Source organism: Acromyrmex echinatior, chromosome 4 (genome assembly GCF_024713525.1).
Source record: "Acromyrmex echinatior isolate Ae372 chromosome 4, ASM2471352v2, whole genome shotgun sequence".
Classification (NCBI taxonomy): Eukaryota; Metazoa; Arthropoda; class Insecta; order Hymenoptera; family Formicidae; genus Acromyrmex; species Acromyrmex echinatior.
The window spans coordinates 14,565,624-14,578,760 of NC_141855.1; the positions used below are offsets into that span (position 1 = coordinate 14,565,624).

The 13,137-nt window shown below is 31.0% G+C and overlaps 1 protein-coding gene and 1 long non-coding RNA gene across 6 annotated transcripts in view; one reads left to right on the plus strand and one right to left on the minus strand.

Annotated features, from left to right (window-relative positions):
- The window catches only part of LOC105148348 (uncharacterized), a 163,092-nt gene extending 151,714 nt beyond the window's left edge, over nucleotides 1-11,378 (plus strand). For both annotated transcript variants that reach the window (XR_015544979.1, XR_015544978.1), the window contains exon 5: nucleotides 9,724-11,378. This is a non-coding gene — a long non-coding RNA (uncharacterized LOC105148348). The remainder of the gene's footprint in view (nucleotides 1-9,723) is intronic.
- Scgdelta (sarcoglycan delta) overlaps nucleotides 1-13,137 on the minus strand; it is a 351,842-nt gene that overhangs the window by 157,078 nt on the left and 181,627 nt on the right. The gene's annotated exons all lie outside the window — the stretch shown is intronic.

Sequence of the window (13,137 nt, forward strand, 5' to 3'; positions counted from 1 at the left end):
TTGATAGTCATTTGTATCATTAAGAAAATTTGAACAAGTCTTGTGAGTTGTGACATAACAAAAAAATCGCTTTTTATTTAACTATTTTTATTTAGCCATTGCATCTTAAATAATTTTTTAATAAAGTTTAGAAAATAAGTACTGTCGTCGTCTATTCTCTTGAAGTAGATACTCGAATATTACGTCGCTGACATGAGTGCTAAAACGTGTCGTAAGTTATGACTGTATAGGAACGTGTCTAAGTGTGCGGAAAACTATTTCACATAGCTCATTATAATTCTAGTGGCTGGCCGGACTCTCATACGCATCCATTATTTCACTCGGGAGCCTCGGCACTCGGTCACTTAAGCTCTGCTCGATAGCTTTAAAAGCTGACTTGTAATTAACCACCCTGAAGTTAAGATCTTCAGTTACTAATTATGAAAACATGCGCTCAATTTCTATTACATTCTGTTCTTAAAAAGTCTAAGAAAGAATTACTATCAGGGACTGTGAAATCACTATTTCTTTAGATTTATTTTTTACACATAAATCAGAAGACTGCAAGAATAATTACTACATATTAAATTAAAATATACTAATCTACTAAAGTTAAATTAAATATTAAGATATATACAATTATTAATGAGTATAATAAATAATTGATATATAAAAATTCGTTTACTTTTTATATATAATAAAAATGCAAGTAGGTAAAGCCATTTATCAAATAACTTGTATAATTGCTATATAAGAAGCAACCAATTTTCATTATTTTATTTTATATAAATTAAATTATATTAAGAGTATTACATTAAAATAGTATTTACTTCATATAAATAAAAAATACATATAAGTAAATACATATAAGAAAAATAAAAGTAGCTAAAGCTGTTCATAGTTACACAATTTGTAAGCTGCGCAAGAAGGAAACAATTTTTGCTTCTGCAGGATAGCGTTTACAATGCGACTATTCACGCGACTTTTCGTGTTCACACGAGCGTGAAATTTGCGCCATAACTGCGCAAACAACTCTGGACCGAGATAACTCGGACGAGGACACAAAAAGCGAAGAAAGGTACTACCCGACTGCGTGGCCAATGATGGTGCACGCTGGTTGCTCCGCCAGCGTTCGAGCTCGTACTCTCGACGAGAGTCTCACCCACTCGTGATATTCCCCCTTGCTGCCATTACGGGCACTTGGCTCTATTCCTCCCGGAAGAGGAAAGAGGAGGAAGACGGGGTGGGTCGAACTAAATGCGTTGATGCAACCTATGCATGCTAATGCCTATCTTACGGTCTTGCAAGCTCTAAACTTCGCGATACTCGAACCTGCGGATCCATGAATTCAATGGCCGATCGAATGTGACCGAAACGTTGGATTTTTTAGCAACCAGTAAACAAAAATCCTACAAATTTGATGAAAATATTAATACAGCGAAATAAAAAATTTGTTGTAACTCTACATTAGAGAGATAGATAACTTTGAGCAAAAGTTCAGTGTAACACTGCGTGTGATGGATAAAGTATTCGAAGATGTGCGAACAAAGTAAAGTCAATATTAAAAACCAGTCTCCAAAAAGGGTGATTATAGTATTTCGATTATTTGTTAAATGTCCAATTTTCCCTTTAAAATCATATCTACTATCATTTGTCGAGTCTTTAATGTATGAAAATTAATATAAAAGTGAATATCTTGACAGTTATCAAAAACAAAATATTAATTATATTATTGTTACAAATACATTTAAATACATTTTAAACAATACATTTATAATATGTTAATTGCGATACATGTGAATAAAATTACTTTAATGTCGTTCAATATAAATAATATACACGGTTCTGATATCTTTGCATACGGAATTACCAGCAATCGGACTCGATTCACCTACTCGTTGCACCTTATTCCTCACCGGAAGCGTACACCCGGTAACCGATTTTGAGGCAGCCGATAGTGGCATAAGTAATGCGAGGAGGCAGTCACGATAACCAGCCGTATTCTCGTAAGCCGGATTAAACGGATTAAGCGGCTGTCTACGTGCTGATCATGGCGCGAGCTCACGCGCCAGGCTTCAAGTTACACACTAAGGGATCATATCCCGTCTTCCGCGAGATCTTTCGATTTTGAGATAATCCGTAGTATTGTACGGACATTGGGAGTATCATGCGTGTCTATGCGAGTTTTACCGGTCCCTTCATATTTCACGAGTCTGATTAGATGTCCCGAAAATCGTGGCAATTGTACGCATGGATGCATAAATGAATAATCAATGAATATTTTATTTCTCTTGCCGCATAATGTTATAACAATATTAATTTTATTGAATGCCAGAGAAAAATGAATCACAAATGTGAGCATGAATATACATATAAATACATTACACGCTTAATAGCAGATATGTAAATCAACAATGAAAAAAATATACGTCAATAAAATAAAATGTAACTATTAATATTTTTGAAAATAAAAACAGGATATTATGCTCTATCAGAATTAAAGTACAACAATATCTACAGATTAAAATCATACTTATGATAATATTTCTTAACTGGTCATTCGCTGGTGCACCTAATCTAATCGATAATATTCCGATCGATAGTTTAATGCAGAAACGCACGCAGCCCCGTAGTTCCAACCTTATTAATAATGATCAGCCGGGTGTTTAGTCCGGAGATAGAGACGCGCGAACCGGGCACGTCCCGATACTTAATTTTATACAGGAAGAGTGTCGAAGGCGGGGGAGGGCAAGAACCCGTTCTCATTACGGACATCTCTCCTCGCGCTCTCATACCCCTTTCACCTACGTGAGCCACCCTCTACCCTCGTCGTCCATTTTGAACTCATCCTCTCTCTTTCCTATTCTACCTATCTCTCTCCTTTTCTTCTCTCCTTCCTTTCTCTTTATCTCTCTCTAAATATATATACATGTATATTTAGCACATAACACACACACACACACACACACACACACACATCCCCATATCGTTCTATCTCGGACCTCGGAACGGAGACAAGTCGAGGTTTTCCCCCAGGACACTACCTTGTCTTTATGCCGTCGCCGTTTCAGCAGAAGGAATTGGAACGTGGGGATTAATGTTTCGCAATTAGAGATCCAACACGTCGCTAAGATCACCGATGAAGAATGCTACGGCGCGTTTCAAGCCATGGCGATTTAACGAGCACAAGTTTCGATGTATGTAATTGACGATCGTGGACAATCGTCAAACGGAATTCCGGCGAACAGAATAAAAATTTATGAGGGAGAACCTCACTTAATTTTTATTTCCCTATAAGCGTTTTTATTGAAGTGGTTTGGCTGATTTAAATCAATAATACAATCGATTTATCTCTTTCGCCTGTATTTTACAGCACGCTGCGACTTAAAAAGGGATAGAAAATCTATTTCAACTAATAAATTAGGAACTCGCAAACGGATAATGTCGAGGCCGAACGAGCGGTAACTGGTTTACTTCATATTCTTGCACGGACTTCTAAACGGGCTCTTCGTCTTCCTGAGATACAGCCGCGCGTCAGCGGAAAAAGAGGATAAGAAATAGCGCAGTATAAAATTCAAGAGGTGGAAAGTTTTTTTCTTGACGCCCGCTCTTCCGCCGAGAGAGAGCTCAACGTTCGCGATCTTTAAGCATTCGTCTCTTCATGAAAATCGAGTATCGTTTTTTCCGCTGTGTCTCGAAGTTATCGGTATTGATTTAAAAAATATATATATCCGCTCGGCAGATACCTTTTCATCGCATAACTCACGAACGATCTGTACGGTGGATTTACATATTGCAACGTTTTCGCGCTGTTTTTCTCGCGAAATCTGTTGCGCTTCATGTAAATATATTCGTACACGTATGTTTATGTATAGCTTTATGCTTTATGGCATTCAGAAATATTTCTCTCCTGTATCGCCGAGATTTTGCTGTATCTTTCACTTTTGATCAACAGGCTGTTTAATGAAACTTTATAAGTCGAGAAAAGTATAAAACCTCACCCATCTACAGACAATTGCGCATGAATTGATGTACATCTTTTATTTTTTATTGATTTGCATTACTGTGGCATCCAATGGCTCGTGTAAAAAATTGTGTTTCTTCAAAAGTAAAAAAAAATATAGTTTTAACACGGACAGCTTTAAAGCAAACACTCTACTGACCATGAAAAATTCTGCATGAACGTACACAAACGTAGATGGAGCATTTGTATCTTCTATATCTGCGGTATGATCGGATATAGGGTGAATCTCTTCTACCCCGAAGTCTCGTTCCAGCTGCGCATGAATTATCGAGCTATGATCGTTTTTCGATCGCCGTTATCGTGGTACGATACACCTCGGGAAAGCCCCCCCTTGGTTCGAAACCGAGAGACCTGCTCGATGTATTCATAGCGCGGTGTCTTCACGCGCGATGTGCAACGACATAGCGTTTACTGACCGCCGTGGCCATTGCGGAATTACAATTACATGCCATAAATTATTTACCAACACGCGGTCCAAGCCGAAGGCACACACGCACAAGGAGGAGGAGAGAAGAGACGAGGCTCGGCGGGAGGGTGAGAACCGAGAGCTGCGATGCACGGGGAACGATTCTGGATAGTGGGTGCCCGGTAGTCGGGTCAAATTGCAACAAATTAACCGCGTTAATCACCCCGCGGTTGGACTAGACTTTTCCAGGTGACGCTCTAGCCCGACTCCGACCAACCCGCTTCTGACGACCGGACAATTATTGACCGCCGCACCGCGGCACCCAGGGTTTTTTACGGCCGACCATTTTAAACGCGCCTTGTCGAGGGGTGGAAAATAAATCGCGTTAAAATTTTTAAGTCCGCCGTGTCGATCGGCCCTCTTGAACTATCTCAAGTTTTTTCCCTTTGACGCTGAAGTTCATAAACAACAATCATTTACCAATTTATCGGATTTATAGTGGCTGTAATTTATTTAAAAAAAACTATCTTGCAGTTATCTTTGCAATTTGATTTTTCCGTTTCATTTCTGTTATTTGTAACAAAGAGAAAATACGTACTTGCTTCACACTTGCGGATCGCATAGAAGTGATCCGTAAATATAAACGATTATGATCAAGTTTATGTGTACATGAATGATAAATTTTAATTTTCAAATGTATCGTCGTAACTGAAAATCTTCAACGATGAACGTTACAACGCTAAGTATAATTGAACGATAATCAACGCCAACGCATTGTAGAGAAAAAGAGAAAGATAAAACGCACATAATTATTTTCCAAATGAAATTCCAACGCAATCCGTATATCTACTTATTATGAAATGCAACTAATTGTTTTTGCCCAATATATCGTGCGTAACGAGCCGTCAGTTGACAAGACGGATACATTAATTTTGTATTATTAAACCCTGAAACTTTTAATGACTTTTACAGCGTGGAATTACACATATAAATATTATATTACACATTTCTTGTACATATTTTTTTACGAAAAAAAGAGAAACATATACTTAGGTCATTTTGTACATATTCTAAAATAACGTAAGTATATGTTTATCTCTTTTCTTAAAAAAATTTGTAATATAATATTTATGTAATGTAACTCCATGTTGTAACAGTCATTAAAAATTTCCGGGCTTAATAATACATAATTAATATCTTATCAATTGACGGCTTGTCACATACAATATATCGGAAAAGTATAATTAGTTGTATTTTATGATACGAATTGTATTGGAATTTTAGTCGAAAAATAAATATTTGGATACAATATGTAAAAGCCTAGGTAGACTATATAAGATTCATTATTTTATTTAATAAATTTACTTTTGCAAAATATTTAATTATTATAAAGAATAATTTTATTTCTAATTATAGTTGACTTTACGTTGTAAATATATTTTTTTAATCCCTGCAGAATTATTTATAATTGTTGTAACTTTACTTGTAATTTTTTAATAGAATTATACAATGATATTATCTTTTAATACATACTTTTAAGTCATTCGTGTCCTGCGCATTTCTTTTTTTATTTATATACAACGATATTATATATAACAATTGCATATAGCAATTTATATATAATTTATTGTAAATATATAATATAACTTTCTAAAGATGTCAAAATATATGTAAAAATTGCGTAATAATTTTTTTATACTCGTAAAAGTGATGGAAATTAATTCAGGACACGAAAGACTCATCGTGTGTAGTAAGGCTGCAAAAAATTAAAGTGTGTACTAAGGATTATTGATAATTTATATAATAATATTATCAATAATACAATACAATAATTGAAGAATGACATTTCAAAACTCAATAAGATGAAAGCAATAGTCCTTACTTATGTGTTATATTTTTAACGAAATTCAAGGAAAATAAAACTTTAATTTTTTTCTGAAAAAAATTGTATCAAGGTGACGTATAGGAATTCTTAATTATAATATAAATATAATATAAATATAAATTCCTTTAAAATATGATTGCTATAATAATAATTAATATTCAGCAGTTCGCATATGTAGTTAACTTTTAAGATTAATATGTAAGCGTGTCAATGCGGTATCGAAAACGTACTAAAGCAAATATCTCGTATTCATTTGAAACATAATACGTGGATACGTAACTTCATAGATATATAGAATATAGGAATTACAAATCACTTACGATCAATATCAAATCTTCAACTTGGAGCTTAGAATCCAACAAATCACTTTGCATTATAGATTTGAATATACTTTACCTATTAGTTTTCTCTTGAATTAAGAATGCAGAATAAGAAGTGAATGAAATTAAACAATTCAAAAGTAATAAAAAGTTGCAATGCGTCAATTTTTATTAAAAATATCATATATATTGCGCGGATTTCGTGTAATATAAAGTTATTACAAACTAATAATTGCTTATCGTGACACAATTGAAATATCTAACAATAAGATATAGATGAGTTGTATGTGTGCGTAACAAATCTAAAAAATAAAGCAAAAACCGTACAATAAAGTTTATTCGGAGAATATTAAAAATGTTAACAAATAGATTATTTTATTTATTTCGACAAACAATCGGCCTTGATGTTTGTTTTGACGAGGCAGACAGGCGGATGGCATGTCATGTTTACGCGCGGAAACCACGCAGTCATTCGCATGCCAAGGCTCGTATGGACAGGCAGCCGCACTGCTCTTCCGCTATCTCTACATTTCTTTTTGGAATGAGATCGCGACAAGTGCTAAATAATACAAGTCGTCGTACTTTATAATTACTCTGCAGAGTACACAATTACTAGCGTGGTTAACTTATTCATAAATGGATCGAGATAATAATCATATATCAACGAACAGATATTTCGTACGGTTCATTCATTTCGAATCAAAACGTGACAAAAAACAGGATTTATAATTATTTCGCGATAATTACGGACGATAATTATTTTTATTTAACTTAAAATTTTTCTTTTGCTTTTTTGCGTATTAAATATATAACTCTCGATTATATTTTGAACAATATTTCACGAGTTACCAAAAGCAATGTTAATAACACCCTTATATTATAGTAATAACACAGTTCATGCGATTTCTACTTTCACAATTAATACAATTTATGTAATTAATAATTCAATTAATTTCTTGTTTTCGTGCATCTTTCATGACATAATCCGTATAAAAAGTTGAGCGCAACATTGAAATTATAATTAATTAATTTTGTCGGTAATAAAAAGAACTTTACCTTTTTTTACTACTCAGCTCATTTCATTGATCCTATTATATTTTACAGATATCACAATATAGAGATTTAACTCTTCTATTTGCTCTTCATTTATTTCACAATAGTGACAAATTGACACGTGTTTGATATTCACTTTTAAAAATTAATCAATAACTGCATAATAATATATAGATATAATAAAATAACTTAATAGACTCCAAAGAATAAATCAAGTAATCAAACGCCTAATAAGAGTCGAACACTGGATGTACATGTGTAATAAATTTATTCCATAACTATCAAAATATAAAGATAACCGTTTCAATCCTAGTTTGGATTCTTCTCAATATTGTTAATTAAATTTAAATTAACTTCTTAAGAAATTTTAAATCATATAAACATATTAACCAAATTATGCGAAATTATGTATGTTTCTTGTGTTGTAGATGTGATAAGATTTTGTTGCCCTAGCATATTTTCATTATAATTGAAGGAGGATAGTATATATACGAATAGAGTAGTATATATACGAAAAGAATGATTTTTTTTAAGTATCTAGAAATGAATTTAGATCTACGTAAATTATATATTTAACTAAATTTTTAGATACTTGAATAAAATCATTTTCTTCTATAAAAATCTAACGGGGAAATTAACGTATCCTCGTCGTCGATTTAATTCAAAGTGAACGAATCGCAATCGTTTATCGTGTCGCGCGTTTGCTTCGGGAATGCCGTTGAAATTATTGGACTAATGGACTTCACAAAATCTATTCGATGGAATTCTAATTCGACGATGGAATGATATCTTCGATGTTTGGACAATAAACGGAAACTCTCATCGAAACGTTACTGCATGAGGTGTCCACCACGGTCATTGTAACTCTCACACCAAGTACTCCGTAATGTCACACACTCCGCAGTGTTCGCGGTTTAGTAACTACTGTTACTGTCGGCTAATTGAGAATACGCTCTGTCTGTCGGCAAATGATTCAGCCCTTAGCGATAGGAAGCAATAGATTGATTCGGATTCGTCTCTGGATCACTCAAAAAGGAGTTGTATTACTCAAAGCTCATTTTTCTGTCTTTATCTACCAGCGTCTCAATCGCATTAATCTAACTTGGTCAATGCCTAGCTGTTAGTTATCTGCTCGTGACGAGGGGTTGGATCCCATTTCCTAGATTGTCTAGATTGTTAGACTCGGCAATGGGTATCAACTTTTCTTTTATTAGAGGTGCTTGTCACGTCTATTAACCTTTTCGAATCGCTCGTGATACAGTACGATTTGTGTCTCACTAGAATTAGTAGTTAGTATGCTTGAGAGTCAATTTTAAACGCGATTTTTGCATAAACCAAAAGTGATGGACTCAATCGATTTCGTCTTCTTTCATGGGACTCAACTTTTGTTCGGCACTCATCATGTGTTTCGCATATATTCGTTGACGTGTAGTGTTGATTCCATTGATGGAAATGGAAATCCTATCATGGGTTTTGTAAATGGGTTTTGAAATACCGCAGTGCCGCACGAAAGACTTTTATAAATAATTATAGTCCGCGCGCAATTATAATGTATTATCGCGAGCGTTTTGCGCGAGTGTCCTGTACGAGAGGATGCCATTTTTGAGAAGAGAAAGATAACAAAGGAATTCATGAATGAATTTCATGGTTATCTTTAATCATATATTATGAAATCGAGCCTGAGAGGCATCAGGCACCGGCGGAGCCTTGCAGTTAATATTAATTTTTACTTATATAAAATCAATATCTTTTTTCTGTTTATTCTTGAGTCGTTTTATTTTACAATAATTAAAAATGATAATTAGAAAAAAAGAACGACTTTAAAATTATTTGCAGATTTTATAAAAATTTTTAATATCTTTTTTAGAAAATGTTTAATTATTTTTATAAATATTTAATTGAATAATGAATTAAAAAATTCAATGTTTATAAAAATTATATTTTAAAAATTATATAATTATTTTTAAAAAAAAACTTTGTTTAGTAAACATTTTTTTAAATACTGACTATTCTTTCTGCTCTGTTATAATTTAGATTATATATCTTTTTGTTACAGATCATCGTAATCATCGTAGTGACATTATAGATGTAACTTTGTTGTTGCGCATCGGATTGGTGAGTGATGAATTAATGTTTTTATTGAGGTAACAGATGTATAGTAATTTCATTAATATATCATATATCTAGATGCATCTATGCATCAATTTAATAACAATATATAGATACATACAATATGTGTATAGCATTCCATACATCCGTTACATTAAAATGGATAAATTAGAACCAGTGACGGATTAACGCATAAGCAAACAAAGCACTTGTCTAGGACGGCAAATTTGAGAGGGTGGCAAATTTTTTAAGATGAAAAATTTTTATACAGATGAGATAAATTTTTAATTTGTTAATCTAACGTTTTTGCACGAGTTACACCGAACATATTTTATCAGAAACGATATTTAAAAAATAGTTAAAAATGTATCATATTTATATTACTTATTAAGGATTATTAAATGTTTTACTTAATGTGAGGGACAATAAATCTTTTTTTTTATCCGTTTTCCCTTTTATCAAATTTATAAATTAATGAAGCCAATTGGAGGCGATTAGACATTGGTGCCTAAAGATGGCAAAGTGCTTAATCCGTCACAGGTTAAAACAGATTAGGATAAACTTAATTCTGGTTTCTTTATTACTGAACTTTACTATATTGTGCATATGAGTTTAATTTAGTGTGCATACGAAAATTGTGAATACCATAAAGATATATATAATAGAATATTATTTATCAATAATTATATTGATCGTTTAATAATATTGTTTGGTCAATATAAGAATCAAATAGATGAAAATTTATTGAATTTTCTTATTTATTACAAATATATATTTCATGATTTTAGTTATTATTACCACATAAATAGTAAATTAATTTAAAAAAAAGGTTATACTTATTATAATTGCGGTTACATTTATTGAATAATGTCTATCGTATTTATCATTTACATCTTTATGTTTTACTATATCAATATTCAAAATTATCAGAATTTGTAGTATAATTTTTTCATGTTTGAAAAAACTATGTATGTATGGTTATTATCCCTATTATTATTATTATTACCAACATTACAGCAGTACATAAAAATGGAGTTCCTAAGCATAATTATTTTACAGTGCAATTATTATAGTCAAGTATCAAACACTTTTTTCTTATCTATCTTATTCGGAATAAGATTTAATAAATAATAATCTTTATAATAAGTAGTCTTATTAATTGAAATAATCTTATTTGAAATAAAATTTAATTCTGGAATATTTGGGAATAAATTATTCCTAAATATTCCAGAATTAAATCTTACATAAGTTAATGCAAAAAATAATTACGTATGAACCGATATTGCTTTAAAAAATTTTTTTTTAATTGCTCCATAATTATATACATGTACATTTTATAATGAAATAATAACAACTATTTTAATGTCAAGTAATATAATTTCATATAATTTATTTCGATGTTTTTTAAATATTTTGATTCTTAATCAAAACGCGCTTTCGCGCATCGTACAGAAGTGTAAAAGCTTACGCTTATTAGTGGCGATGATTAGCCGCCAGTAAAAACAAGTATTTCTCTTTGTTATCGATTTCTGGCATATGAATCCAGAATATTCATCAGAAGCAACAAGAGGTAAATTCAATCTTTAAAATTAGAAGAAAGAAGTTGAAGAGGAGCTGTATAAGGTAGGTTGGTATGTGACACCAATCAAAGTATACAAGGTATATAAAATTAATGCTATAAGATTTTTCTGCATACATATGATTATAATCGAAAATTTAAACATCTCGAATTAAATTACAAATTCGTGTAAATTAACCCTCCAATAAAAATCCGAAAATAATCGCGATTTAAATTCAATTAATTGCGTTTCTAATTTAATCGATTAAAAATATAAATAAATTTAGATAAAAAAGATACTTGTAAACAGGAATAATTAAATAAAAATTGGGTAAGTAGGAAGCAAATAAGTATACGGGTAAGGATATATAAATAAAAATCGGGTAGGTAGGAAATAAGTGAGGATACGGGTAAATAGGAATACATAAATAAAAATAGAGCAGGTAAAAAATAAGTAAGGATACGAGTTGATGGGGATATCGTGGTGGGATTTTTCGACATTAAAAAAATTAAGTTTGTAATTTTAAGTTTGTGATTTTGAAAATAATGAAGTAAGAATTCGGATAGGTAGGGATATAATTAAATAAGGAGAAGGAGCATGACTCAATAATGGAAAAAAATTTATCTTTGAATGTATAAGAAATTAAAATTTATTTCTAATTAATAGGATGTATGTATTGATATAGAAATTTATTTTCGTAGGAAGATACAAGATTAGATTTAATTATATGATAAATTATTTTATCACAATAATTGTTAATGTTACATAAAATTATATGAACTTAATGTATTATATTTGTGAATCGAAATGCGCATGATAACACAAAATTTCCTGAATTATAATATTATTATATATTATACATATATTTTTAATATTCTGTTCATATTATTGGGGAATTTACTTTTAATATAAAAAATTCATTGATAAATTTAGGAATTATTTGAAAAGTTTACGTTTAAAGTTATAAATCTAAAATTAATAATAAATATATAATCACTTATATATTATACTAATAGAGAAAGAGAGAATAGCTGGAATAATAATAATAAATATCATGTTATTATACGCATTTTATTTGTAATTTCGTGTTGAAAATATAAGATAATATTATATATATTGTAATTTATTTATATTATTGTATTATAATTACATGATATTTATATATAATTATATTAAATTGTATTGGTAATAATGTATATATTGCGCAGTTTATACAATTTATATAAGTATTTTATATATTATAATGTATTATTTTTGTACATTATACTATTTTAAATTGATGCAAATATTTGTCACATTTATTGAATAAAATTGTAATTGTAATCTCTTGTAATTTTATATTGTAACATTTTGTAAAGTAAATTGTAAAAAAAAGTAATAAATAATAAAAATTTTTTAAGTATTGTGAAATAGGTTAACTTTGATCCAGTAAATAATCGAAATAACTTTGACTCAAAAATTTTTTAAATATATAGATGCAACATGTACATTCAAAATCGAGACATAAAGTATTTTAAAATATTTTTAAGATGTTTTTTAAGTGTCTTATATCCAGATTTTGATAAATGTGTTGTTTGGATATTATTATTAGGTGTTGGAATTAATTCGTAGCGTTTTTTAATGAAAGAATGTTATTTATTTTACATGAGCATTAAAAAATACATTAATGAAAGTACTTCCCATCACTTGTAAAACGCTACGAATTAATTCCAACACCTAATAAATTTAGTCAAAATTTACCCTATTTTACGGTATGTAAATAAAAGAGGCTGATTGGAATCAGGCGGGAGTGGTGGAGAGCC